Source organism: Mustela nivalis (assembly GCF_964662115.1).
Source record: "Mustela nivalis genome assembly, chromosome: 12".
Lineage (NCBI taxonomy): Eukaryota > Metazoa > Chordata > Mammalia > Carnivora > Mustelidae > Mustela > Mustela nivalis.
This window is the reverse complement of record NC_139031.1, coordinates 44,668,165-44,695,953: the sequence shown is the minus strand read 5'-3', so window position 1 is coordinate 44,695,953 and position 27,789 is coordinate 44,668,165. Positions and strand designations below refer to the sequence as shown.

General features: G+C 45.2%; 2 protein-coding genes across 4 annotated transcripts in view; one reads left to right on the top strand and one right to left on the bottom strand.

Annotated features, from left to right (window-relative positions):
• Positions 1–15,678, bottom strand: part of NOD1 (nucleotide binding oligomerization domain containing 1) — a 69,206-nt gene extending 53,528 nt beyond the window's left edge. The window contains exon 1 of one of the 3 annotated variants that reach the window (XM_082692859.1): positions 15,063–15,678. The gene's annotated coding sequence lies outside the window, so the exon portion shown is untranslated. The remainder of the gene's footprint in view (positions 1–15,062) is intronic. The other 2 variants (XM_082692860.1, XM_082692861.1) reach the window with 2 other exon arrangements.
• ZNRF2 (zinc and ring finger 2) overlaps positions 1–27,789 on the top strand; it is a gene marked incomplete at its 5' end in the record, with an annotated part of 380,791 nt that overhangs the window by 187,539 nt on the left and 165,463 nt on the right. The window lies entirely within an intron of this gene.

The window sequence follows — 27,789 nt, the reverse complement described above, 5'->3', positions numbered from 1 at the left end:
ACGGGCGCCCTCCCAGCTGAAGAGCATGGTGAAGGGCAGTAGGCCTGCCCGAGAGCCGAGACCTGAGCATCATTCGTTTGTTCATTTATACCCTTTGTGCATAAAGGCCACTGTCCCCCTGTCACCAGAGGGCACACAACAAGGCAGACAACATCAACAGAAACCTAGCAGAACACCAAATGCAAGGAGAACAAAACAACTGGAAAATGGAGGAGACCAAGCAAAGACTTCTGCCTAAGGTGAACTTGGAACCCAAGAATGGTGGGAGGTCTGCATTAGCCAGAAGTATGTAGGTGGCCGGGAGGGGGGCGGGGCGTGGAGCTGAGTGGGTTGACCCATGGTCAGCATGCTTGTGAAGAGCTCACAGGGACACATGGGTCAAAGGATTCACTTAGAAAGGAGTCCCATCTGGGAACAGAGCAACCGGGGCGCCCATGCAGAGACTGACTGACTCCTGTTCCCCTTTCAGTCCCAGCACCTTGGCAGGGCCCTTCCCCCACACTCAGTTTCACTTTCTAAAGGATTTCGCCCCCTGCTGCTGCTTTCTTCCTTCTCCACTACCCCCAGTGACCCTGAAAGTAAATGTTCATTCTTTGTAATGGAGATGCTAAGATAAAAAGCACTTTATAAAGATGTTCATCTCCATAGATGTGCCTTTTTATGTTTCAATAACTTCCCTCAAGTATAAAAGCAATTTATCTGTGGAAACGTCAGGAAATGCTGTTACCATTCTGGAGTATTCCCTTTCTGTTTTTCTCTATGTAGAGTTATGCCTACACCGATCTTTTGCTTGCTGGCAATCACACCATATACATCTGCTGTACCCTTACCATTCCCTTGTTTCTAGGTGACTGGCAAGGTCCTCTTTGGAGCTGCAGAAGCTAGTTCCTGACAGACACTTTTTGGACTGGGTTTTTATTTTATAAAGGAGAGTAAGAACCACCTGCCACTCTTTGATCTTTTAAAGCCCTCAGAGAAATTCTACTTGCCAAACTGGAGGACCAAGGATGACGCCCAGTGGCAACACCGTCCCTGGCCTGGGTCAGCCTGGCTGCCTGAACCCCCTCTGCAAATCCAGCTGCCCCCTTCTGAGGCCAGTCCAGTCAGCAGGACAATGTGCTATCGCCGACAGGACCCACGGGAGGACCACGGGGGACAGGGTGGGGGGTGGGGCACTGGGCAGACTCCAGGAGGCTGGCCTCCTGCGTCCTTCTGCAGAGGTCTGGTGTCAAGACCTCCTCTGCGAGGTGGCCCCAGCAGGATCCAGAAGGATCGTCACTAACACTGAGTGAGCCCTTTACTGGGGGCCCTGCAGACAGCTAATGCTTTCCACTCCCTGCGAGAGACACAGTAACGCAGGGCTAGAGGTGGTCTCTGGAGCCAGCCAGGCTGAGGGGCCCAGAGCTCATCAGCAAGTTAGCCAGCCTCTCTGTGTCTCAGTTTCTTCATAGGGACAGTCCCTGTCCCAAAGTGTTGCTGTAAAGACTTAGTTCATATTCAAAGTGCCTGGACTGGGCATCACGTAAATATCAGTAATGATCATCTGATTTAATCTTCTCTATTACCTCACTCAGTTCTTAGGGACAACACTAGGTGGCAGAGGTCATTGTTACTGCTGACTTACAAATGAGGAAATTGAGGCACACGAGGTTAACTATCTTCCCAAAGTCACAGAGTTTATAATCTGGCAGGACAGATGGACAGAGCAAGAGATTTCAAGTGTGGTGAGCACACCAAGGGAGCAATGAAGCCAGAACAACCGGGCTGCATCTCCCCACCGGGCTTCCTTCTGCCCAGCCGGAGCCCTCTGTGGCTGAGGTCACCAGGACAAGTGCTTAGCGCCCCTGTCTCGTAGGAGCGGGCCTGCCCGAGAGTGGAGACCTCAGCATCATTTGCCTGGAATGTGAGACGCACTGAGTCCCAATAACCCCCAGCACACAAGTGCTCGGTCCAGGTAGCCCACTGCTGAGGGACCCAGTCTCCTCGGCCACCCAGGGGTGCCACCCCTTTCTCGTACATCTTTATAATAAACCTCTCTGAACAGAGAGAGCCTCAGTGTTATCTCTGAGACACTGAGTTAGATGCTGGTAAACAAGTCCGCGCAGCAGCAGCTCTGCTCTGTGCAGAATCACCCAGCAAAGCCGGGGTGTAGACGTCACCCAGCCCAGAGTATAGCTATGAATGTCAACCCCCAGGATGAGCAAAGAGAATCTGGCTTCCATCCCTACTGACATGGCCTAGATCAAGAACAAAAACCTCAAGAAAATCATTTCCCGTCCTCTATAATGACCTCATGATTTCTCTCTTAGACCCCCAATTGCTGGGAATCATCATTCATCCTGGGCCTGAAAGAGAGCAATTTCAGAGTAAAGGACACAGCTTTCCACAAATTGGTGTTGCAATACCAGATCCTTAACAGATCTGGAGCCTAGTCCCTCAAGCATTCTTGAACAATGCAGCAGAGACTAACTTAGCGTGATAGCCCAGAGTGTTCTCAAGGGTCAGCTCTGAGGAGTCAGGCCATTCTGACATTCTGCAAGCATTTCTGCAGCGGACACTTGTCACATGGAGACCGGAAACAAATACAAACACGAGCAAAACCAAAGCCAGCTTGGCTGGCACCAGGTGCTCTGGAATCCGGCCAGGGCTCCGAGCCTCTGCACTTAGGCTGAGCCACCTGCCACCGCCCTCCCCTGTCCCCCTACTGCCAAGTTCTGTTCATTTCTCAAAATGTGAGTTTCCCAAACAGGCTGCTGCTCTCTGGAAACCTGGGAGGCTACCGGAACAAAAAGGTCAATGGTTTTGTACATAGAGAGAGAGGATCAGCGTGTGGGATAGGATTTCACGGACCATGGAACAGTTTCAGACTCGCCTCCTGCTTCCTCGCAAAACAGCACAGTGACAGAAGTAGGTGGCTCACTAAATAGTTTGGACTTGTGGGCACCTGCTGGTTCTGTCAGCAGAACATGTGACTCCTAATGTCAGGTTCATGAGTTCAAGCCCCACGTTGGGTGTAGAGATTAATTAAAAATGAAATCTTTAGGGCACCTGGGTGGCTCAGTCAGTTAAGCATCCACCTTCCACTCAGGTCATAATCCCAGTGTCCTGGGATCGAGCCTCCTGTCAGGCTCCCTGCTCTGGGAGGAGTCTGTTTCTCCCTCTGCCCTTCACCCCTGCTCGTGCTCACTTGCTCTCTCTCACAAATATAAATAAAATTTTTTTTAAAGATTTATTTATTTATTTGACAGGCAGAGATCATAAGTAGGCAGAAAGGCAGACAGAGAGAGGAGAAAGCAGGTTCCCCACGGAGCAGAGAGGCCGATGTGGGGCTCGATCCCAGGACCCTGGGATCATGACCCGAGCTGAAGGCAGAGGCTTTAACCCACTGAGCCACTCAGGTGCCCCTATAAATAAAATTTTTTAAATAAATAAATAAATAAATAAATAAAATCTTTTAAAACCAAACAGTTTGGACTCTCTTCCTAGGTACCAGGCAGGGTTACACTTCCATTCCCCCTTGAAGTCCCTTGCTTGGACTCTCCAAATGTGAACAGAAGTAGGAGTTACTCCGGGCAGGAAAGCTCCCCGCCTCGGGGCAGCAGGTGTCAGCCTGCCATCGTCTTCCTCTGATGCTCTGACCAGCTCCTTCAAGATGGCAGCTGCTCTCTCCTCCTGGGCCCGGAAGTCACGGCAGTGAGGATGGGCACAGTGCGAGCAAGACACAGAGCTCAGTGGTCTGAGCTGCTAAGATCTGGGGATTACCTGTAACCGAGCCCAGCCTGACAGATACCATGCTTTTGGGCAAGAAAAGGATACGGCACATTAGGAAACTGAGGTCTAGAGGGGTGCAGTGAGTTGTCACAGGCCAGACAGCTGGCTGGAGGTGGAGAGGAGGCGCACCACGGCCCCTCGCCCTCCCTTCACGAGACACCAGTTTCTCTAAGACAAAATCCCGTGACATTAAAGACCACCTCTAGTAAAGATAAGCCAAGATAAACCGCTATAGTCATTTTTGGGGAACCAGAACATCGACTCCAGTTACTGAGTTAAGAGTTTAGTTAAAATAACACACCATTCTCTGCTTGCCTCTGGCTCACAGTCACTTATTTAAAAAATACTAATGTATTAAAAGGGGGAAAAGACACACAAGGAAGTCACGCATACTCTTGATTGGGGCTAAGGCGGCTGCATCTGCTTCCTGCAGTCCCACACCCTGTCATCCTACCAGCCCCAGACCCACTGCACCTCAGCCCGGCCACCGTCACCCCGGCGGTCAGGATGGTCAGGTATGAACCGTCATCTGTGATGAAAGAGAGCATGACGGAGCTCTATGTACTAACCCAGGATGATCTTCAAGACATAGCATTCCTTGAGAAATGCAAGTTGCTGACAGAAATAGAGATGTAACATTTATATAACTCGCTCACATCCCCTGCCCTACAGACACACAAAACACTATATTTTCTACGAGCATACATCTATAAACATAAATGCAAAGAAAACTACCTCGGAGAGGACACACTCTATGAGAATAGAGATTACTTCTGGACAGGGAAGGAAGGCACCAGGATTTCATAGTACTTTATTTGTAATGTTTTAACTTTTTGGAAAAAATATACACTTGCATAATTTAAAGTTACATTAGAGCCTTTTCATCTTATTTTTTGAAAGACTTATTTAGAGAGAGAGTACACATGCATGCATGCATGTGGTGGGGAGGGGCAAAGGAAGAGGGAGAAACACAAGGCAACTCTGGGCTGAGCATGGGGCCTGATGTGGGGGATTGATCCCATGACCCTGAGATAACCCGAGCTGAAACCAAGAGTCAGATGCTAAAGTGACTAAGCCACCCAGGAGCCCTTGTTACTCATCAGAGCATCTCGGGCCGTTTTGAGACAGGTCAATGAAACATTCTCAGCAATCACTTTGTCTGAAGGACCTCTGACTTTCAACTCAAAAAGCCCATGCCCCTAGACAGAAAGGCCCCGTCCCCATGAAATGAAAGGACACTTCGCTGAAACCAAACGAATTCAGATGGGACAGCACAACTCTTTCCGCACACCTGTGAATAAACGAAATGCTCCTTTTAGTTTGGCGAGATATCACAGTCAAGCTGACAGGTCTGTGGGTGGAAACAGTTTTATTTTGCCTTCCATTGGGTAGGAGGCTGTCCACTCACGGTATTGCCACTAAGTCTGGTTTGAAAGAAGGAATCGAAAGGGGAAATATCAATAATCTTCACACAAAAATTACAGAGCAAAACAATCAGCAAAACTGACTTTCAGGTAGATTTTTTTCAGTCTTAGGACCTCAAGCAATACCTTATTGAAGAAATGCTCCATGATTACTAAATATTTCATTTCCTTTAGTCTTTTTCCCTTCCTTTCATGTAGCACAAACCTCTGCCCAGTTTAAAATGCCAGCTCAAGTCCCTTCTGGGGAGTGCTTGGACTCCAAGTGATACTTTCACTTTGATGGACGATGCCATAAGGACCTCACATTTTCCTACCCAATATGTGCTTCCCACCCGAAAGGTATCATTACCAACAAAATCATTTTAGATTCTTTCTGACCATGAAGGTCTAACCAGCAAACACCAGCTCCGGCAGAGCCCCAGGCTGCCATGCACAATATGGGTGTCCAAAACTCTCACTGCCACAGACCTGGACGACAGAGGTCAGTCACTGACGTCAGGTAACAGACAACTGATAGTTATTTATTGAATTCAGATTTAAGAAGAGTTCAGTGAAGTCACCATTCCCTGCCTACTCCAGAGATATTACCCAGATTATAAAAGATCAATCAGAATAGACCCCAACAACCTGATGGTAAGCCCCAGCAAAGCCTGAACCCCGCCCCCCACGCCCATGAGCAGGGAGGGTCAGATCTGGATTTCCTCAAGGAAATCTCTCCTCTCTTGGATTGAGATTCATTTTGGTGACTAGGATCCACAGCCTCCTCAGACCAGTTTTAAAATGATGAAGATCATTATACTGTGTGTGTTGGCTTGAAGCATCTGGATACTCAAGGTGCACGACAAGTGGGAGGACTCGCCCATCCCAATGGCAATCTCACAGAAAGCGAGTGCCCGGCATACTTCCACACAAGATGGGTAGAGCGGTGCAGAGAACACATGCAATGGGTCAGCTCAAATTGGCTCCCACTTTCTCTGCTGCATGATCCAAAAAACACGAGTTCAGCTACGCTCCCAGGCTTCTGACAGGAGAGAAGCACAAGCTGCCATTCTTTAATGGGTCTACGTCTCTCTCTCTCTCTCTCTCGTTTGCTGTTGTTTCTTTTCATTTTTCTTCTTTATTTTTAATTTCTAATCCTAGAAAACAGGCCACCTCCTGTTTGCCTCTGTCATACCAGAAAACTACTGACAGTTGTCTCTGGAGAAAAATGGAGCAGATGGATGAGGCTACAGTTCTTTGAAGCGATTGAGCTCCATTAACACTCATTTACTGTAAGTATCTGAAAGCCCTTAATCCCTCAAAATTTCAAAGCAGATGCAGAAATCAGTCAGTGTCTCCTAATCTCCCCTCTCTTCCTCCCCCTCCTCCTTTCCCTGCATCTATCCGGGTTTCTATCTTCCTTTCTTTTTTCTTTTTTTTTTAATTTATTTTTTATTTATTTTCAGCATAACAGTATTCATTATTTTTGCACCACACCCAGTGCTCCATGCAATCCGTGCCCTCTCTAATACCCACCACCTGCCCCCCCCCCCCATTTCAAACTCCTCAGATTGTTTTTCTATCTTCCTTTCTTGTGAAAGCGCCACAGGATTCCAGATACAGACAGGGAATCGCTGCCTACAAAGGAAGGAATGCAGCCCCAGCTGATGTAAGCACTTGGGATGGGAGGGACGCTGATGAAATGCAGACATCTCATCACACTGTCCGGACCTTCTGGGAAGTCAAATGTCTGACACACATGCCTCAGAGTCAAATCTTCTGGTCAAGAAACCCTGTGGGGAATGCACACAGAGCCAGCCTCTCCCTTCTCTGCTGGAACCATGGACTTCCAAACTGGACCATAATGTTGGTCAATGTCCCCATTTTAGAGATGAGGAAACTGCCCAGGGCAGGGTGGATCAACCAGAACCAGAACCCAGATCTCCTGGCAAGGAGGCAAATGCTTCTTCCGTGTACTTCTGGTCAGAAGAGCTGCCTGGGCTGCAGCAGTTCATCCCCTCCCCTACCACACTCTCCAGCAGGGACGGACACCTGTCCAAATGGGGAAGGGTAAGGCCCCTTCACCCTGTTCGCTCCCAAGCAGTTCCTGCTGGGAACTCCTACAGTACTTCATTCCCATTTCTCTGGGAGCACAGGTGTTTTCCCTTTCCTGACTTCTCCCTTCACAGTGATTGATGGTGACAGGGAAGGGCCAAGACTCTAAACCCAGCTTATCTGATTCGCATCACCAGCTGTGTGATTTGGACAAAGGACACCACACCACCCTTCTGAGCTTCAGTGTTCTTATCTGCAAGGTGCAGATAGTAACAGCTCCCACGGCCTAAGATCACTGAGAGGGTTCAGTGAGCGAACATACACACGGTGTTCAGAATAGTACTGGTCCCACCGTAAGCACTTATCATGGCCAAGAAGGGAGACTAGGCTAGGACTTCAGTCTGGCTCATCCTCGAGGCCCAGCATCTGACTGAGGGATGGTGCCTATCTGGTTCATCACCGAAGCTCTAGAACAGAGGCTGCCAGAGAACAGAATGGAGTGAATGAATCAGGCACAAAGCCCAGTTTAGATCTGGGGCTTTGTTAACATGCACTGAACCTCTATGGATTTCCAGAGTCTGCACTCTCACTTAGGGGAGGTCACTTGCTAAGTTTATTAGCGGATAAACTCAAATTTGCAGACACCAGTACTTTCTCTTGCTTGAAGGCATTTATATGAGCTGCTGCCTTAGAAACTTCAATCAGAGCTCAGCTTGCAACTTCAGGGCATGGTCTATGCATAATCTCAGCACAAAATCACCTATGCTTTGTGACAATGTCCCCCACGATGCCCTATGGGGCTGATGTGCAAGTGTTGGTGGATATTTTCCTAGTGTTATCCAGGTTTTGAACACCAAAGTTCCAACCCCCACCCCCCTGCTTGGTATTCATCTCTGAGGGTCAGTGAACAGAAATATCTCAATAAAGAAAACCAACAGAGCCTCAAATCAGAGACGCGGATCTGGAACTCTAAGTGGATTTGAGTCTGTAGGTGGAAGAAGGTGTCCAGTCCGGAAGCCCGAGGAAATCTGGAGATGGCATTGAGAGACCACACAGAAGGTGTCTGGGGCTTCTCAAAGGAAAGGCACTCTGTCAGAACAGAATATGTTCGTCACCTCAGAGGCTTGAGTTGAAACTTGACCTTGTGTAAATAAACACTGTTGACTGCTGGCCAAAACACTTAGCTTGAGACTCTTACTCACCCCACTTGAACGTGCAGCCACAGTTTAGAACCATCTGGGACACAAATCTATCTGAAGCCCAGACGCGGGGTATCTGGGATGTGTGCATGGTGGCCCTGAGGGGTGCTGAGAAGTTGGGAAGATGCCAAGTTTCCCCCAAGAGGCAGCAACACTCAGGGCCTGGGACCTCCAGAGACCTCACCCAGTGTGTCCTATCTTAGGGAACAGGCCCACCCACCAGCTGAAAGAGACCTGACCTGCCACGGTCCCTCACTCTGTGACCTCATGACAGCGTCACAGGAGTATGGAGAAAGGGTACAGTGCGGACCCCGCAAAGCAAGCTGGCATGCCATGGTGAGGTCTCGGCCCCTTCTGGTTTGGAGGCTTTTTCTGTGACCTGAAAGCTCCAAGGGAAGAATTTTTTTTCCAAACCCTGTGCCTTTTAAGTATGCCATTTTCCTGGTTTGATGAACAGGGTGGAGAAGGTACCTCTTTCAGGACTTTGGGGCAAAAGCCAGAGGGACAGCAGACCAGCAAGAAAAACTGCCCTTGGCGGGGGAGATGGGATTCCCAGCATTTTGCTGCTGCCGATGTGGATGCTCAGACAACCATCCTCTTGAAGAGCCTCTGCTCTTCGAGGCCTTTTGTTCCTGCTTCTAAGGAGCTAGAAAGGACTGGAATCTACCAGCACCCACCCACAGAAGCTCCTGCTGAAGGATGCTGGGACCTAGGAGGTTCACATGCATTTACACTTCGGCCCCAGAGTACCACAGAGCTGGTGCTCCGATTCCTGGCGCAGCCCTTTCTGACTTTATACTGACTTTCGTTAATTCATCTAGATATTGAAAACCACCATTTCTGTCTCCAGAATTGTCTCACACAAGAAGACAAGGTTCATAAAGCTTAACAAATAGGGGTTGCTAATTATCTTTTTCTTGTAGATTACAAACAGAAAAGGCAGGGGGAGAGACGATCTCCTCGAGGCCTCTGTCTTTTAGAATAAAATCCTTTCCAGCCCAGAAGGCTCTGGTTGACCTGAGTTCGGTTCATTCTTTAGCTCTCTCTGCACATTCACCAGCACACCTGATGCTTTCCAGCCTCTGAGCCTTCAAACACGCCATTCCCTGTGTCTGGGACGCTCGAACTTCTTCTCATCCCAAGTCCTGGTCGTAAAGGCTTTTTCTTGGCAAGGCATATCCCAGACTTCCTGAATCCTAGTCCAGCTCTGATATTCTGTTTCCTGACATGCTGTTGTTTTCACTCACAGCACTTAGCCCAGTTCCCGAACTATGTACAGATGTCCCACCCCTTCCTCCTCTGCTAGCCTGTGAACTCCCTTTGGCCAGGCACTGGGTCTGTTTCCTTCACTGCCGTCTCCCAAACATTTTCAGAGACTCCTTGGCACTGGCAAGGTCTTGTGATAATATCTGTTGAATTAATGTGTTGAAGAATTGAAGGCCCCATGAGCCAGAAGGAACCAGAAGGTACAAAGAGCTTTCTAACAGCCCTCAACACCAGGCTGGTGGGCCAGCAAAGCACTTCACACCTAGAGGAAAGCCAGAGAAACAGCTGCCGCTTCCTTCTTGGAAAGGCCAATGCATCCACAATAGAGAACCTGCTAATCCCGGCCCATGCTGTGCTGGCTCCGGCCAGATTTGGGGAATCTGGAAGATTGCCAGAAGAGGGTACAGAAGAGGGAAGACAAGTAAGAAACATCTGAGAAGGCAGTCTACTGGGAATGGGCCCTGCACTTTGAACGGGATATCCTTTAAATACGGTTGTGCCCACCTCAGCTCCATCTGGAACTTCCTGGCCTTGTTTCTGTCTCTCCAAGTACCCCGCACAATGGTCTGGGGGAAGGTAGGTTTTATCACACTCAGGCTAACAATCCCCATGCACGGAGAGGGCGGGTTTCTCCAAATGAACACCATAACCCATTCGAAGAACAGGGCCCCCCCAAGCCCCATCACACCCAGTGGATCTCAGCTCTGCCGGCGGAAGCAATGGGTGAGATTTAAAAGCTGCAGATCCGGGGTGGGGAAGGAGTCCCACTTTCACTTCATAAGCAGGCAGTTCTCTGGGAGCTGGGGCCCTGTGTGAGAAACAGGGTTCCTCAAGGGCAGGAGGCAAGCATGGGGAAGTAGAGGAGGGGAGCAGAGGGAGGGGCGCTTGTGGAGCTCTGCTTGCAGGGGTGGGGTGGGGTGGGGTGTGGTAACAGGGTCCTGCTTCAAATCCCAGGTGCAGCGCTTACTATCTGGTGACTTCAAGCTACTTATGTCATCTCATGGTGCCTTAGCAATCTCCTCTGTAAGACGGGGGAAATGATAACTAGCCCAGAGGGTTGGGGGGTCAGGGTTGTGCACAGTAAATCCATGTAAGTAAATCTGTGTAAGTGTTAGCACTACTGAATCGGGTGTATCACCATTTCATCAAGCCCAAATCAATCCTATCAGGTAGGTAGAGTTTTCCCCCATTTTACAGAGACAAAAACTGAGGCTCAGTACCTTATCCAAAGCCACACAGCTCAAACAGGGCAAGACCAGCGCTCCGACCCAAACAATCTTTATCATCAGTATCATAATAACTGCCATTTCCTGAAAGCCAGGAGGTGTGCTAAGCACTGTACATCCATTACCTCATCAAATACTCAAAACCACTGTAAAGAAAGATTGCTTGTAACTATTTGACAAAGGAGGACACAGGGTTGGAGAGGTTCAATATCTTGGCTGAGGTCACACAGTTAAAGAATGAAGCAGGGGCTTGTGCTAGGAATTTCCATAGTTTTCCTCCATTTCTGTCCTGCCTGTCCGTATTTGTTCCAGATGGCATACCTCTAACTGAAACCATCGATGTGCCTGAATCCCTATTAACTGTAAAACACTTCCTTGATAAATGGAGTCCATGAGTGGCTCCATCCCAATGAAAGAGCCCACTGTCATGAACTGTATGAAGTAAGGACATCCTCACAGGAAAGCCTAGCTTTCCACCAACTTCCTTCTAGAAGGTTTGGTTTGCGGGTCATAAGGAGCAACTAGGGGTAGGTGTTAAAATCAAGCACGGGGAGTTCTTAGTCATGAGACAAATTAACCTTTTGGTAATTAGAACAACACAACTGCTTTTTCCCAGTAAATCGTCATCCACTCACAGCTCTTCTGCCATGGAAGGATCCTCCCCACCCCCCCGCAATGCGTGGCTGTCCTACTGAAAATATCTACAATTCTCCCAACTGTATTCTGCCCCTCACCTGCCTGGTGACAAAGACACAGAAAGAGGGCAACTACCAACATCCTGAAACAGAATATAGTGACTTCTCATGTTTTATTAGAATACCAACATACTAGGGCGTCTGGGTGGCTCAGTCAGTTAAGCATCTGCCTTCAGCTCAGGTCATGATTCCCGGATCCAGTCCCATGTAGGGCTCCCTACTCATCAGGGAGTTTGCTTTTTCCTCTACCCCTCCCCCCTGCTTGTCTTTTCTCTTATTCTAATAAAACCTTAAAAAAAAAAAAACAAATAAAGGTCTCACTCTTTATATTAGCTCAGGTCTTGATCTTGGGAGTTGCTGTTCAAGCTCCTATGCCAGGCTCCATGCTGGGCACGGAGCCTACTTTAAATGAATGAATGAATGATGAATGAATAAATTAAATAAAACCTGAAGCGAATCTGGTGCCATTACCGGGGCTCTTAGGATGATCTCTTTATTAGTCCTTTAAACTATAGTTTTCTCTAATTTAGAGGAAAAGGACTACCCCACCTAACAAAGTCCAAAATGGCAGTTTACTAGACTATCCTTCGGATTTTAATGAAGTGCGGCACAAAATTTCTTTGCTCGCTTTACAGCAGCTGGTCCCTGCGACAGCACTAGAGCACCAGGATGCCCTCAGACTGTCATTCCCCCAGATGTGGCTGGCATCAGACGCCGGGGCAGGGCAAAGGCAGGAGTGGTGGCGACACTAGCTTGACCATCTCTGCGACATAAGCTCTGCCCACAGCTTGGTCTGTGGTCATTCTAGATAAAACACAAGAATAAGAATTCCAGCCAGGAAGTCTTGCTTTGACACACTTTATAGCACTGGGTGAAAACCATAAGTTAATTGAAATGGCAGTGACTGTTCACTGCTTACTAGAAGAGGCAAGTTTGGAAAAAACACTTGCTCTCAATGAGCATTTGATGCATCAAAGACATTTCCTCCAAACAAATTCAGACTTTGTGGATGGAGGAAAGGAGGCCCTTTGTGTGGGACTTTGCCCCACCAACTTGACCGTGACCTTGGCCAGGACTCTAGAAACGAGCCAAATATTTACAGCTTCTGCATGACAAAAATTCAGCACAAGGAAAATTTTAGCTTTTCTAATTTCATCTTGCCTAAAATCCTTCCAAAAGAGAATCGTAAAATAAATTGGTAACTTAGACCTCAAATCCTAGACTTAGAGTTTGAAGAAATATTGAACTCTTTTCTTCAGATAAAAAGAGACAAGAATTTGATATGCATGTTTAAGCAAAAATCAGCGATTGCACATATACTGCGAAAACACTTAATTTTTACATGACATCACTGTTTATATTACTGACGTCTAAACAGTGCTTCTGTTACTGGGAGTGATCCTGATGGTGACACACAGAGCAGGTCCCAGGGTGAAAGGTCCAGCCGGGATGTTGGCAATGACCATTGTAGGATCTGGGTTCCCCTTCCCAAAATTCCTACTGTTCTTGGTCATTGAAGAACAATTCACTGTCCCTAGGCCAAGAATCAAGAGGAAAAACAGGAGCAGCCTGTGTGTTGTATGGGGATGCTGCCAGCAGAGAGCCACATGTATGTGCCCACGAGTGTGTCTGAAACCCTACAGACAGCCCAGCTTCCTCAGGAGCCCATTTTTTGTCTCTGCAGCAGCCGAGTGGAAAAGTCTCAAGATTAAGGACTGCTTTCTTTTGTCAAGAAACTCATTCCAGGGCGCCTGGGTGGCTCAGTGGGTTAAGCCTCTGCCTTCAGCTCAGGTCATGGTCTCAGGGTCCTGGGATCGAGCCCCATATCGGGCTCTCTGCTCAGCAGGGAGCCTGCTTCCCTTCCTCTCTCTCTCTCTGCCTGCCTCTCTGCCTACTTGTGATCTCTGTCAAATAAATAAAATCTTAAAAAAAAAAAAAGAAAGAAAGAAAGAAACTCATTCCATTTGCAGGGAGTAAAGCCCTCAATTAGCCCTGGGGGAAAAGGGTTGGGGGGGGAGGGGAACTGCTGGCTTGAGATTCCTGACCTCAAAGCAGCTGGAGGTCCAAGGGGGAAGAAACTCTCCCCTTAGCAGGGCAGAAGAACTGCGGAATGTTGAGGGAGACAATTTCTGGACAAATATCTCCCCACCCTTCATGGCTGCATTAAGAAAACAGGTGTCAGACACAAATAACCACAGCTCACAGAGCACCTGCCATTTGTTACACATTATCTCATTTAACTATATTATTCCCAGGACAGAGTTACTATTTTTATCCCCAGTTTTCAGGTAATTTACCTAGGGGCACATATCACAGAAGTGACAGAATCTGAATTTGGGTCCAGGTTGGATGGACTCCAAAGCACTGAACTTCTTTCTCCACTCCACAAAAATTAAAAGTACTCTTCTCAAAACATTTAAAAGTCCTTTCTTCTACTTCTGGGCTGTTGTTTGTTGCAAATACACTTTTTATTTTTTTAATCTGCTCTGCACACATGGTAGAAGACTGTGTCTTGTCCAATGGCCTTGCTTCTGGTGTTATAGCTACTTGGTCCCAACTATCTCCCCCTCCCCCGGATGAGGAAGGGTCCATCCTAGGAAATTCAATCCTCTCATATTCACAGTAGGATTACTCTTCGCTGGATATGGTATAACCCACATGGAAGGCTTTCAGAAGGAAACCCTGTGGCAAACACACCTGGCCTCCCCTTTAAAGCAGATTACCCAGAAGCTGCCGAGGCCATGGGTGTACGGTATCCCCCAATTTCATGTCAATGCAACAATGGTGTCATCTTCTAGAATGCAGAACCAGGGGGGGAAATCATAAGGATCCGGCAGTCCTTGTTTTTCACAATGCACCAAAAGACCGTGCGAATACACGAGGTTCATTTTGAACACGCTATTCACCCTGCCAAACAGGCTCATTCCCCTTTCTGCGGCTCAGAAGCCCGCTGCCGGGTCCCCAAGACCACGCAGGACAGGGGTGCAGCGGGATCCGTCTGCTGCTGGACTCCATCAACGTCCCTGCCGGCGGTCTTTCCACCTTCCTTGGCAGCCATCCTTTATTTGGAGATTGGTTTTTCCCAGCCCTGCCTGCACACTGGAATCACCTGGGGAGTTCAAACGCTCTAGAGGCCTCGGTCCTACCACAAGGAATTCTGATGTAATTGGTCTGGGATACGGAAGGGGCATTCTAAGTTGCAGGCCGGATTTAGAAATCCCCTAACGAGGGATCAGTGATTCCGCAGACATCGAAGTTGATCCGTTTGAACTTTTTCTGCATTCCTCAAACCATTTCTCCTCCTTGTCCCACCCGGAGCTCTTCCAGGGGGAATATTGCATTATGCCCACAAACAGGATCCCTCCTCTCTGCGCCTCCTGGCTAGCAGCGCCCAGGACCCCAGGAAACTTCTTCCCGGTGCGACCATCCCCAGTCGCTGGAACTTACTTGGGCTCCACGTGTGCAGACCTCGCAGCAGCTGGGAACCAGAGCGAGCGGAGGCTCGGAGCGCGGGAACCGAGGAGCACCGAGGCCCGAGAGCGCGGGGACCGAGGAGCACCGAGGCCCGAGAGCGCGGGGACCGAGGAGCACCGAGGCCCGAGAGCGCGGGGACCGAGGAGCACCGAGGCCCGAGAGCGCGGGGACCGAGGAGCACCGAGGCCCGAGAGCGCGGGGACCGAGGAGCACCGAGGCCCGAGAGAGCGGGGACCGAGGAGTACCGAAGCCCGGGGCAGCGCCGAAGCCGAGAGCTCACGGCACTGGCAGCTGCGGGAGGCTGGGAGCAGAAGCGGCCGCGCCCCGGCCCGGAACGGGAACTGGCCGGGAGGGCATTGCCTGTCATGCCCTCTCGCCTGGGCTGGCAGCGGCAAGGGGCGGAGGCGGTGTGGGCGGACGAGGCGGGGTTGGCGCTGAGGCCGCCGACTCGCGGGCAGTCGGGAGACGCGGCGCGCGGAAAGTGGCCGGGAGCCCCAAGGGGCGCTCCCCGCGGGAGCACGAGCAGCCGACCACCGCGCAGGGCTCAGTGAGCGGGCGGGAGCCTTCGCTCAGGGGTGACACGCCTGGGAACTCAAGACGCCAGTTGAGCCATGGTGGCCAGAAGCCCAGTAGGCCAGCCAGTCCCCTTAAAAGTACCACCCCTGATCCTGCAACCAGAGGCGGAGCGTGGGTGCCACGGTGCAACTTGTTAAAGTGGGACACGTGCGCCTGGTTAAAAAGGAGCTCAAAGTAATCAAACTTTACAACAGAGCTTTTACTTCGATTTATACTTTTAAAAATCTAAGGCTTTCTTCCTGTTCTTAAATCTGTTCTTGGCAGTGTACATTTTATACTGTATAATTAATCAGTGATTTCCCCAATTAAATAAATTTTAATAAATTTCCCCAATAAAATATTTTTAAACGTTTTAATTTTTAACGTTTAAAAAGGGAAGGTCTGCACAAGGCTTACTGATTCTATAAGATGTCATTCACACTAAAATGCGTTCAGGCTTGTAACCACAAATGCTCTTGAACATTTAAGTTCCTACCAAAGGCTGCCTTCTGAAAAAGTACGTTATTAACTCAAAAGTAAAACTTTGCAAATGTAAAATTGATGGGATACAAAGGGCAACTTGTAAACACCAAAATGAAGACAATAAAGACGCTAATTCTGTTTACCCTTATATTAACCTCTGACAGAAAAATTACAAAAATTCTCTTTCCAGGGCGCCTGGGTGGCTCAATGGGTTAAGCCTCTGCCTTCAGCTCAGGTCATGGTCTCAGGGTCCTGGGATTGAGCCCCCCACCCCACCCTCCAGCATTGGGCTCCCTGCTCAACAGGGAGCCTGTTTCCCAGCCCTCCCACCCCCACCCCACTTATGATCTCTCTGTTAAATAAATAAATAAATAAATAATCTTTTAAAAAAATTATCTTTCCTCCTAGGATTCTGAATTTTATCTTTCATGGCTTTTAAACTCTCCTATTTTCCATATCCTGTTTCTCTGGCTGCATTCCTAGTAACCTCCTCATTCCTGTCTTTCCATTCAGCAATTATTTTGCAAGTATTTGAATCAGCTCTTTAACCCATCTGTGGTAGGCAGAGTAATACTACACCCCATCCCACCCCCAGCTCCACCGCCTTCCATGTCCATGGCCTATACTTGGAAACTGTGAATATGGCAAAAGCAGAATGGAGGTGGCAGATGGAACGAAGGGTGCTAATTGGTTAACCTTAAAATGGGAAAATTATGGTGGATTAATCAGGTGAGTCCAATGTAGTCAAAGGGGTCCTTATACATGGAAGAGGGAGGCAGAAAAAGAAGAATCAAAAAGATGGTAAGCAGAGAAGAATTTGGCCTGATGTTGCTGGCTTCAAAGAGGGAGGAACAGGGTTTTGAGCCAAGGACGAAGGGCGTTTCTAGAAGATGAAAAGGCAACAAAATGGATTCTTCCATTGAGCCTCCAAAGGAACAGTCTTATTGACACTTTGATTTTAGCACAGTGAGACATTTCCGATTCCTGACCTCCAGAAATGTCAGAAAATAAATTCTTGTTGTTTTCAGCCACTAAATTTGTGGTAACTTATTCCAGTGACACTAAGAAACAATGCAGCATCCACTCAAGTTCTTAATTTTAACAATGTTTTTCCTTTCTAAGAATTTTGGTTCTATTTCTAGTTTTCTTGGTCATTTGTAACAGTCTCCTGTTCTTTGCTAATTCCATCACTTTTAAAAAATACACAGTTATTTTTTGTTTTTCCTTCAACTCTTTGCAATAATTACAAATTCACATGCAGCTGGAAGAAATAATGCAGAGAGATCCATTCACCCTTAACAAGATTCCTCCCAGTGGGAACATATTCCAGAACCATAGCGTAAGATCACAACCAGGCTGTTGGCCCTGATACAGTCAAGATACAGAACATTTCCATTATCATCAAGATCCCTCATGTCGCCCTTTTATACCTCAGTGCTTCCCCTTTAGTCACTGGCAACCACTAATCTGTTCCTCATTTCTATAATTTGTCATTTGAAGAATGTTATATAAATAGAAGCATACAGGATGTTTGTATGTAACATTTGGGGATTGGTTTTATATACTCAGCATAATTCCCTGGATATTCAAGGTCATGACATATATCAATAGTCCTTTCCCTTTTATTGTTGAGTAGTATTTCATTGCATTACCACACAGATCACCATGATTTATTTGACCATTCACATGCTGAAGGACATCTGAGTTTTTCCAGTTTGGGGCTATTATGAAGAAATCTCTTGTAGATATTCACATACAGATTGATATGTGAACATAACAGTGTCCAGGAGGGCAACTGCTGGGTCTTACTGTAATTACATGTTTAGCTGCTTCTTTTTTTCTCTTTTTTAAGACAGGGAGAGAGGTGGGGGAGGGGCAGAGGAAGAAGGAGAGAAGAATCTTAAGCAGACTCCATGCCCAGTACCTAGCCCCACAGAGCTCAGGCTCCCAACAGTGAGATCAGGACCTGAGCCAAAATAAAAAATCAAGGGCCCCTGGGTGACTCAGTTGGTTAATCGACTGATATTGGCTCAGGTCATGATCCCAGAGTCCTGGGATTGATCCCTATGTTGGGCTCCCTGCTCAATGGAAAGTCTGATTCTCCCTCTGCTCCTCAAGCAGACTCCCCACTGAGCACAGGACCCCCCTCCCCCTAATGCAGGGTTCCATCTCATGACCATGTGATCATGACCTAACCCAAAACCAAGAGTCCAATGCTCCAAAGAGGAGTCACCCTGATGCCCCCACAAGTTTAGTTTCTTAAGAAACTGCCAAATTGTTTTCCAGAGTAGATGTATCATTTTACATTCCTGGCAACAATGTGTGAGTAATCCCGCTTCATAGCACCCTTATCAGCATTTGATGTAGTCACAATGTCTTATTTTAGCCACACTGATAGGTGGGTCCTGATAGCGATATATCATTGTGGTTTTAATCTGCTAATGATGTTGGACATCTTTTCATGTGCTTTATTTGCTATCTGTTATCTCTTCTCGGGTGAAATGTCTCTTCACATCTTCTGTCCATTTTCTTTTTTTAAAGATTTTATTTTATTTATTTATTCGACAGAGAGAAATCACAAGTAGATGGAGAAGCAGGCAGAGAGAGAGAGAGAGGGAAGCAGGCTCCCTGCTGAGCAGAGAGCCCGATGCGGGACTCGATCCCAGGACCCTGAGATCATGACCTGAGCCGAAGGCAGCGGCTTAACCCACTGAGCCACCCAGGCGCCCTTCTGTCCATTTTCTAAAAGGATTGTTTGCTTTTCTACTATCCAGTTATGAGAATTCTTTTTTTTTTTTGTTTTTTGGTTTTTTTTTTTAAAGATTGATTTATTTATTTGACAGAGATCACAAGTAGGCAGAGAGCAGGCAGAGAGAGAGAGAGAGAGGGAAGCAGGCTCCCTGCTGAGCAGAGAGCCTGACGTGGGGCTCGATCCCAGGACCCTGGGAGCATGACCCGAGTCGAAGGCAGAGGCTTAACCCACTGAGCCATCCAGGTGCCCCCAGTTCTGAGAATTCTTTATGTATTCTAGATTCTAGTCCTTTGTCAGATATGTGATTTGCAAATATTTTCTCCCACTCCTAGCTTGTCTTTGCTTCTTTTAATAGGATCCTTCACAGAACAGAGGGTTTAATTTTGATGAAGTCCAGTTTATCAGATTTTCCTTATATGAATCATGCTTTTGCATTAAATCTAAGAACTCTTTGACAAGCCCTATATTTCAAAGATTTTTCTCCCTAAAAGTTTTACAGTTTTATGTCAGACATTTAAGTCCATGATCCATTTCAAGTTAGATTTTGTAGGAGATTTGCGTTAAGGTTAATCTCTCTCTCTTTCTTTCTTTCTTTCTTTCTTTCTTTCTTTCTTTCTTTCTTTCTTTCTTTCTTTCTTTCTTTCTTTCTTCTTTGCTGGCCTCTGGGTGTCCAGATGCTTCTCCAGCACCACCTGTTAAAGGTTATTTTCCCTTCATTACTCCATTAAATTACCTTTGCACCTTTGTGTGGGTCTATTTCTGGGTTCTCAGTTCTGTTCCACTTGTCTATGTATATATCCCTTTGCCCATACCATATAGTCTTGAAATTGGAAAGATTCTTCCCATCTTCTTCTTTTTTAAAGTTGCTTTACCTAGGGTGCCTGGGTGGCTGTTAGTTGAGTGTCCGACTCTTGATTTCAGCTCAGGTCAGGGTTGTCAGATCAAGTCCCGCATCAGGCTCTGTGCTCAGCACTCAGTCTGCTTGTCCCTCTTCCTCCGTTCTTCCCTCACCCCCTAATAAATAAATAAATGAATAAAAATCTTTAAAACATTTTTTTAATTGCTTTGTCTATTCTAGTTCCTTTGACTTTCAACATAAATTTTGGAAAAATAATCTTGCTGAAATTTTTTAAAAGATAGATTTATTTAATTATTTATTTGACGGACAGAGAGGGGCAGAGCAGCAGGTGGAAGGAAATGGAGAAGTAGATTTCCTGCTGAGCAGGAAGCCCAGTCTGGGGCTAGATCCCAGGACTCTGGGATCATGACCTGAGTCAAAGGCAGACACTTAATGGACTGAGGCAGCCAGGCTCCCCTTGCTGGAATTTTGATAGGAATTATTTTAAACCTGTACTGGGGAGAATTAACATCTTTACTGTATTGAGCCTTGCAACCCACAAACATGGTATGCCTATTTATTTAGATCTTTGGTTTCTTATATCAGTGTTTTATAGTTTCCAGCATATAAGACTTACACATGCTTTGTAAGATTTACATTTAAGTATTGCATTTTCTTAAAAAAGCAGTTGTATATATATCATAGGTAAGAATGTGAAATGGCTCAGCCAATGTGGAAATAGTTTTTTCCTCAAAAGTTTAAACATAGAATTACCATATGATCCAGCAATTCCACTCTCAGGAATAAACCCAAAATAATTGAAAAGAGGTGCTTTAACAGTGGCTCAGTCCATTAAGCGTCTGCCTTCCGCTCAGGTCATGATCCCAGGGTCCTGGGATTGAGCCCCTCATCGGGCTCCCTGCTCAGCGGGAAGCCTTCTTCTCCCTCTCCTACTTCCCTGCTTGTGTTCCCTTCCCTCTTTCACTTTTTTTTATTTATTTTCAAATAAATAAATAAAATCTTTTTTTTTTTTCTTAAGAAAGAAAAGAGATGCTCTAGTTCTGGGGAGACAGGGCTAGTGGGGTCCTAAGCTCACCTTGTCTCATGGGCATACCTAGATAACAGCCACATCAGTGCATCTAACCCAGAAAATGACCTGAAGACTGGCAAAGCAGACATTCCACAGTTGATCATAGAGAGGAGGACTCATCAAAAAGTGTAGGAGGGGCAGAGATGGGGTTGGGAACCAAACTCCTAGGGAGACTAACCACAAACAGGAGGGACACCATAAGCATGGAGAAGGGAAAGAAGGAAAGAAGCACAAAAGAAGGGAGAAGGAGGCCCACATCAGGCCCCCTAGACATGAGCAATCTGCACTGGGAAGATGGGTCCCCATAACATTTGGCTTTGAAAACCAGTGGTGCTTAACTTCATGAATTTTCCTAACCAGTGGGGCTTAACTCCACATACTTTAAAGATCAACAGCCTGGAGAGTGATAGAAAATGGAGTCCCCACTCTTAAAGAGACAGTAAAACAAGGAACCCTACTGAGACACAGCATAGAAGCAGGAGTTTGAAAAGCGCCTAGGGTATGGGCGAAGGAGGTTGATTTACTAATCCCGGGATGTGTGCTGGAGGGGCAGGGATCTTCAGGAGACTTCTCTAAGAACCAAAGATCTGGCAGGAGCCATTTTCTCTCCCCCTCAACTACCCCAGGCTAGCTAGCCAGACCTACTTGCTAAGACCATGTGACCCATCCCCACATTCTCCTGCAGATCTGCCCCATTCAACTCACCTCTCCTAGGAAGGAATGCTTCCAAAGGCGCTCCTGCCAGTGGTTCAAGCTGCAAGCAGCCCCTGCAAGACCACTGGCACTCCAAAGTAAATCCTGCCCTAGGGAGAAGGAAAGATAACAACATACACCAGTACACTCACAGCCCCAGCAGCCCAACCTTTTAAGTGGCAGTGCAGAGACAGTGCCCTGCTGGTCAGTGCCTCTGCAGCCCCAGCCGGCATCTGGCCTGATGTCAGGCCCACCCACCAGCCAAAGCCTCTCAGGGGATGAGGAAAGAAGAGCACCTTCCAAGTTAGTGTTACTGTAGCCCCAGCAAATGGGCTGAAGACAGGCATCTGGTCTAACTGCTGACACCACCCAACTACAAGCCTACAACAGTCTCAGACTGGTCCTTTAACAGCACGGTGATCAAACCTGGCCCACAACAGACCAAGTGAGCCACTTTGTTGCACTGAAGGCAAACAAGGCTCAGCGCACTACCCCAAGATCAAGAGTTGCATATTCTACCAACTGAGTCAGCAAGGTGCCCCTAAATGGAATTCTTTGTGTGGAAAGAAAAGGCCATAATCAGGAATAAGAAAATTATGAAAGAGAAAAATTTCAGAGGTAACTGTGAACATAAAAAATGTAGTAGATAAATCACTTATACAACCAGTACAGAGGTAAAAGGACAAAATCAGTAAAATCAATAATATCTATGAAAATTAGTCAAGGGATTCAATAAAACTATAGCAAGTATAATATCACATATATCAAATGTGGGTGATGGGAGTAAAAATTTAATGCTTTTAGAATAGGTTTGAATTTAAGTGACTATCAATTTAATATTGATTGCTATATACATAAGATGTTATATATGTATTGTGATGGTAACCCAAATCAAAAACCTGCAAAAGATACACAAAAAATAAAGAGAAAGGAATCCAAGCACATCACTAAAGAAAGCCATCAAACCACAAGGAAATAGAGCAAGAGAAGAAAGGAACAGAGAACTATGAAAACAACCATAAAACAAGTATCAAAATGGCAACAAGTATATACCCATCAATAATTATTCTGACTATAAATGGATTAAATGCTCCAATCAAAAGACATTGGGTAACAAAATGGATAAAAAAGCAAGGACCATCTATACGCTGCCTACAAGAGACTCACTTCAGACCTAAAGATACATGCAGATTGAAAATGAAGGGATGGAGAAATATTTATCATGCAAAGGGTATGAAAACAGCAGGATACACATTCTTTTTAAGTGTAGATGTAACATTTTTCAGAATAGGTCATTTTTAATTTAATTTAATTTTTAAAAAGGTTTTATTTATTTATTTGACAGACAGAGAGAGGGACCACAAGTAGACAGAGAGGCAGGCAGAGAGAGAGAGCGGGAAGCAGACTCCCTACAGAGCAGAGAGCCTGATGTGATGCAGGAGCTTAATCCCAGGACCCTGAGATCATTAACTGAACAAAAGTCTCAGACACTATTTGTTGAAGAGACTGTCTTTTTCCCATAGGATGTCTTTTTCTGCTTCATCAAAAATTAATTGACCATATAATTGTGGGTTTATTTCTGGGTTTTCTATTCTGTTTCTTGAATCTATGTGTTTATTTTTGTGCCAGTACCATACTGTTTTGATTACTACCGCTTTGTAATATAACTTGAAGTCTGGAATTATGATGCCTCCAGCTTTGGCTTTCCTTTTCAAGGTTGTTTTGGCTATTCAGGGTCTTTTGTGGTTCCATACAAACTTTGGGATTGATTATTCTATTTTTGTGAAGAATGCTATTGATATATATTTTTAAGATTTATTTATTTTAGAAAGAGAAAGAGAGGGCATGAGCAGGGGAAGGGGCAAAGGGAGAGAGAGGATCCTCAAACCAATTCTCTGCTAAGTGTGGATCCTAATGCAGGGCTCAGTCCCACTTAACCAATGGAGTCACCCAGGGTGCCTCAAAATGATGTTGATATTTTTGTAGGGATTGCATTCAATGTGTAGATTGCTTTGGGTAGTATAGACATTTTAACAATACTTGTTCTTCCAATCCATGAGCATGGAATGTCTTTCCATTTTGGGGGGTCATCTTCAATTTCTTTCATCAAAAGTTTTCTAGTTTTCAGAGTACAGGTCTTTCACCTCTTCAGTTAGGTTTATTCTTAGATATTTTAACATTTTTGGTGCAATTGTAAATGGGATTGTTTTCTTAATTTCACTTTCTGCTGCTTCATTATCAGTGTATAGAAATGTAACAGATTTCTGTATATTTATTTTTTATCCTGCAACCACTGAATTCACTTATCAGTTCAAGTAGTATTTTTGCTGGAGTCTTTGGGGTTTTACATATAGCATCATGCCATCTATAAATAGTGAAAGTTTTACTTCTTCCTCACCAATTTGGATACCTCTTATTTATTTTTCTTGTCTGATTATTGTGGCTTTGACTTCTATTACTAAGTTGAATTAAAGTGGTGAGACTGGACATCCTTGTCTTGTTTCTGATCTTAGAGGAAAAGCAATAGAAAAAAAAGCATGAAGATGCCTGTGTGGCTCAGTGGGTTAAGCCTCTGCCTTCGGCTCAGGTCATGATCTCAGGGTCTTGGGATCAAGTCCCACATAATTTAGCTATAAGTATTTATGCTCTTTATCATATTGTTGAAGTTTCCTCTGTTCCTATTTTTCTGAGAATTTGTTTAAAGATTTATTTGTTTGTTTCAGAGACACAGAGAGAGAGAGAGAGAGAAAGCGAGAGAGCATGCACATGTGCAAGATGGAGGAGTGGCAAAGGGATAGAATCTCTAAGCAGACTCCTCGCTGAGCAGAGAGCCCAAATGGGGGGCTCCATTACACAACCCATGAGATTATGACCTGAGCTGAATCTAAGAGTCAGATGTTTTTGTTTGTTTTAAAGATTTTATATATTTATTTGACAGAGTGAGAGATCACAAGTAGGCAGAGAGACAGGCAGAGAGAGGAAGGGAGGCAGGCTCCCTGCCGAGCAGAGAGCCTGACTTGCGGCTTGATTCCAGGACCCCAAGATCATGACCTGAGCTGAAGGCAGAGGCTTTAACCCACTGAGCCACCCAGGTGCCCAAGAGTCAGATGTTTAACTGACTGAGCCACCCAATGGCCCTGAGGAAAAAAAAAACATTTTTTTTTTTAAATCGTGAATGGGTGTTGAATTGTGCCAAATGCTTTTTTCTGCAACAACTGACATGATCATGTGACTTTACTTTTTTGCTTGTTAATACAACGGATTGCTTTGATTTTCAAGTATCAAGCCAGACTTACATCTCTGGAATAAAACCTTCCTTGGTCATGATGTATGATTCTTTTTATGTAGTACTGAATTCTAATTATGAGTATTTAGTTTATAATGTTTAATCTATATTCATGAGGGATATTATCTGTAGGTTTGCTTTTTTTCCTGTTGTCTTTGTTTTTTTTTTTGTTTTGTTTTTGTTTTTGTTTTCTTTCTGCCGAGCAGAGAGCCTGATGCAGGGCTCAATCCCAGGACTCTGGGATCATAACTTGAGCTGAAGGCAGAGGCTTTAACCCACTGAGCCACACAGGCTACCTGTCTTTGGTTTTTGTACCAGGGTAATACTAGTTTCATAAAGTGAATTGGTAAGGGTTAGCAAAATGCCCCTCCATCCTGATACTTTGCTTTGCTTTGCAATCTACTTTATCTGGTATTAATATAGCCACTCATTCTTTCCCTTAACATTTGCAGCATACAGATTTCTCTATCCCTTTACTTTCAAACTGTTTATATTATTTTAGTTGAAGTGAGTTTCTTGTAGACAGCATAAAGTTGGATCATATTATAAAAAAAATGTTTTTTTAAAGATTTATTTATTTTGAGAGAGTGTGCAGGTGGGAAGGGATAGAGGGAAAGTTTTAAGCGGACTCCATGCTGAGTGTGGAGCTTGACACAAGCCTCAATCTCAGGATCCTGAGATCATGACCAAGAGTCGGATGCTTAACTGACTGTGCCACTCAGGCACCCTGAGTGGATGCCTGATCAATATGATCCAACCTTATTGGATCATAATCCATTCTGCCAATTTCTGTTTTTAATCGGTCTATTGAGATTATTTACATTGAGTGTAATTATTGATATATTAAGGTTTAAGTGTGCCATGTTATTTTTTGTTTTGTCTGGTTTTCATTTCTGTTTTTTAAAATGAGTTTCTATACGTTACTTGAAAATTTTTTTGAATTCTATTTTTATTTATCTGTAGTGGGTTTGTTTTTTAGAAGTGGGGAGGGGTAGAGGAAGAGAGAGGTTTTTTTAAGGTTTAACTGATTTTAATAACCTGGTGATGATGGGCAGCAAAGACAGAATCATGTACTGCTGTGCAAATGTACATTTGTATATTTATCATTTGTATCATCTTGAAAATTCTGCAGTTACTCTAAATGTGTGTACCTAAAATATATGTATATTTCTATAATTGTAACTTCTTTTTTTTAGAGTGTTAGTATTTATTTTTATTTTTTTATTATGTTGTTAGTCACCATATAGTATATCATTAGTTTTGTTTTGTTTTGCTTTAATTTATTTGACATAGATCACAAGTAGGCAGAAAGGCAGGCAGGTTGTGGGGGGAGCAGGCTCCCTGTTGAGCAGAGAGCCCTATGCGGGGCTCGATCCCAGGACCCCGAGATCATGACCTAAGCCGAAGGCAGAGGCTTAACCCACTGAACCACCCAGGCGCTCCATACATCATTAGTTTTTGATGTAGCAGTCCATGATTCATTATGTATAACACCCAGTGCTCCATGCAATATGTGCCCTCCTTAATACCTATCACAGGGCTCACCCGACCCTCTAACGCCCTCCCTTCTACCTAGCAGGGAGCCCAAAGTGGGCCTTGATCTCACAATCCTGAGATCATGACCTGAGCTGAAATCAAGAGTTGGATGCTTAACTGACTAAGCCACTCAATAGTTTTTTTAAGTGTATTTTTTCATATAGCTTTCTCAAGCTATTTCTTTAGCTATCACTATATATACATATAATTTTTTAGTCTATTGGTGTCATCATTTTTACCAATCCTTTTATAATTAAATATTACTTCTACATATATTTAGAAACACAATGTTATAATTTTTGCTTCAACCATTATTTCAGAAACTCAGGAGGAGAGTCTATTGTATTTATCATGTATTTGCTTACCATGTTATGTTTTCCTTTCTGATGTTCCAGTTCCTTTATTTCTTCCTTTCTGTCTAGAAAACTTTCTTCAGCCATTCCTTTAGGGTAGGTCTGCTAGCACTAAACTTTTCTAGTTTTCCTTCATCTGAGAATGTCTTGATTTTCCCCTTTAGTCTCACAGGCTATTTTCACTGGAGTTTGATTTGAGAGTTTTTTTTAAGCACTTGAAAAATGTGCCACTTTTTTTTGGCTTTCATGGTTTCTGATGAGAAATCTGGTGTCATTTGAATTGTTTCTCCTGCAATCACATGAAATGTCATCTCTCATTCGCTACTCTCAAGAACTTTTGTTGTTGGATTTTACAAGTTTGACTATAAAGTGTCTGGTGTGGATTTCTTTGGGCTTGTTTGGGGTTCTCTCAGCTCCTCCTCCTAACATTAACTACAGCTTACTAGGCAAGAGCTGTATACCAGGCACTGTGCTGGGCACTTTATGTACTCTATTGCTAATTCCACCCATAAACTGGGAGTTAGGTGTGTTAGGTTAAACCACATGAAACTGTCATGGCTTCACTCTACCTCTTGAATCTATAGGTTTGTCTTTTGCCAAAGTTAGAACATTTAAACCATTATTTCATTGGGTACTTCTTCAGCCTGCCCTTTCTCCTTTTTCCCCCTTTTCTTTAGTTCTTCTCTCTTTCTGAGACTCCCATGACACAAATGTAAGATCTTCTATTATAGCTCCACAGGTCCTTGAGGCTGTTAATTTTTTTTTTTTTTCCAGTCTGTTTTTTCTCGGGTAGATAGAAAAATTTCTATTGTTCTTTCTTCCAGTTCACTGCTTCTTTCTTCTAACATAATCTAATTATTTTAGCATCTACTGATTATCTTTTCTCATTTGAGATCTTCCTGGATCTTGGAATTAAGTGATTTTCAATTAAAACCTGGACATTCTGGAAATTACAAGCCTCTGGATCCTACTAAAATCTACTTTAGCTTAACCTGAAACCACTCCAGTAGAAGGTAGCAAGGGTCATTGCCTTGATATTACTCAATGGGGTAGAAGTTCAGGTTTCCACTCAGCTACTGCCAAGGAACTTGGGTGTAGGTGGGAGTTCCAATCC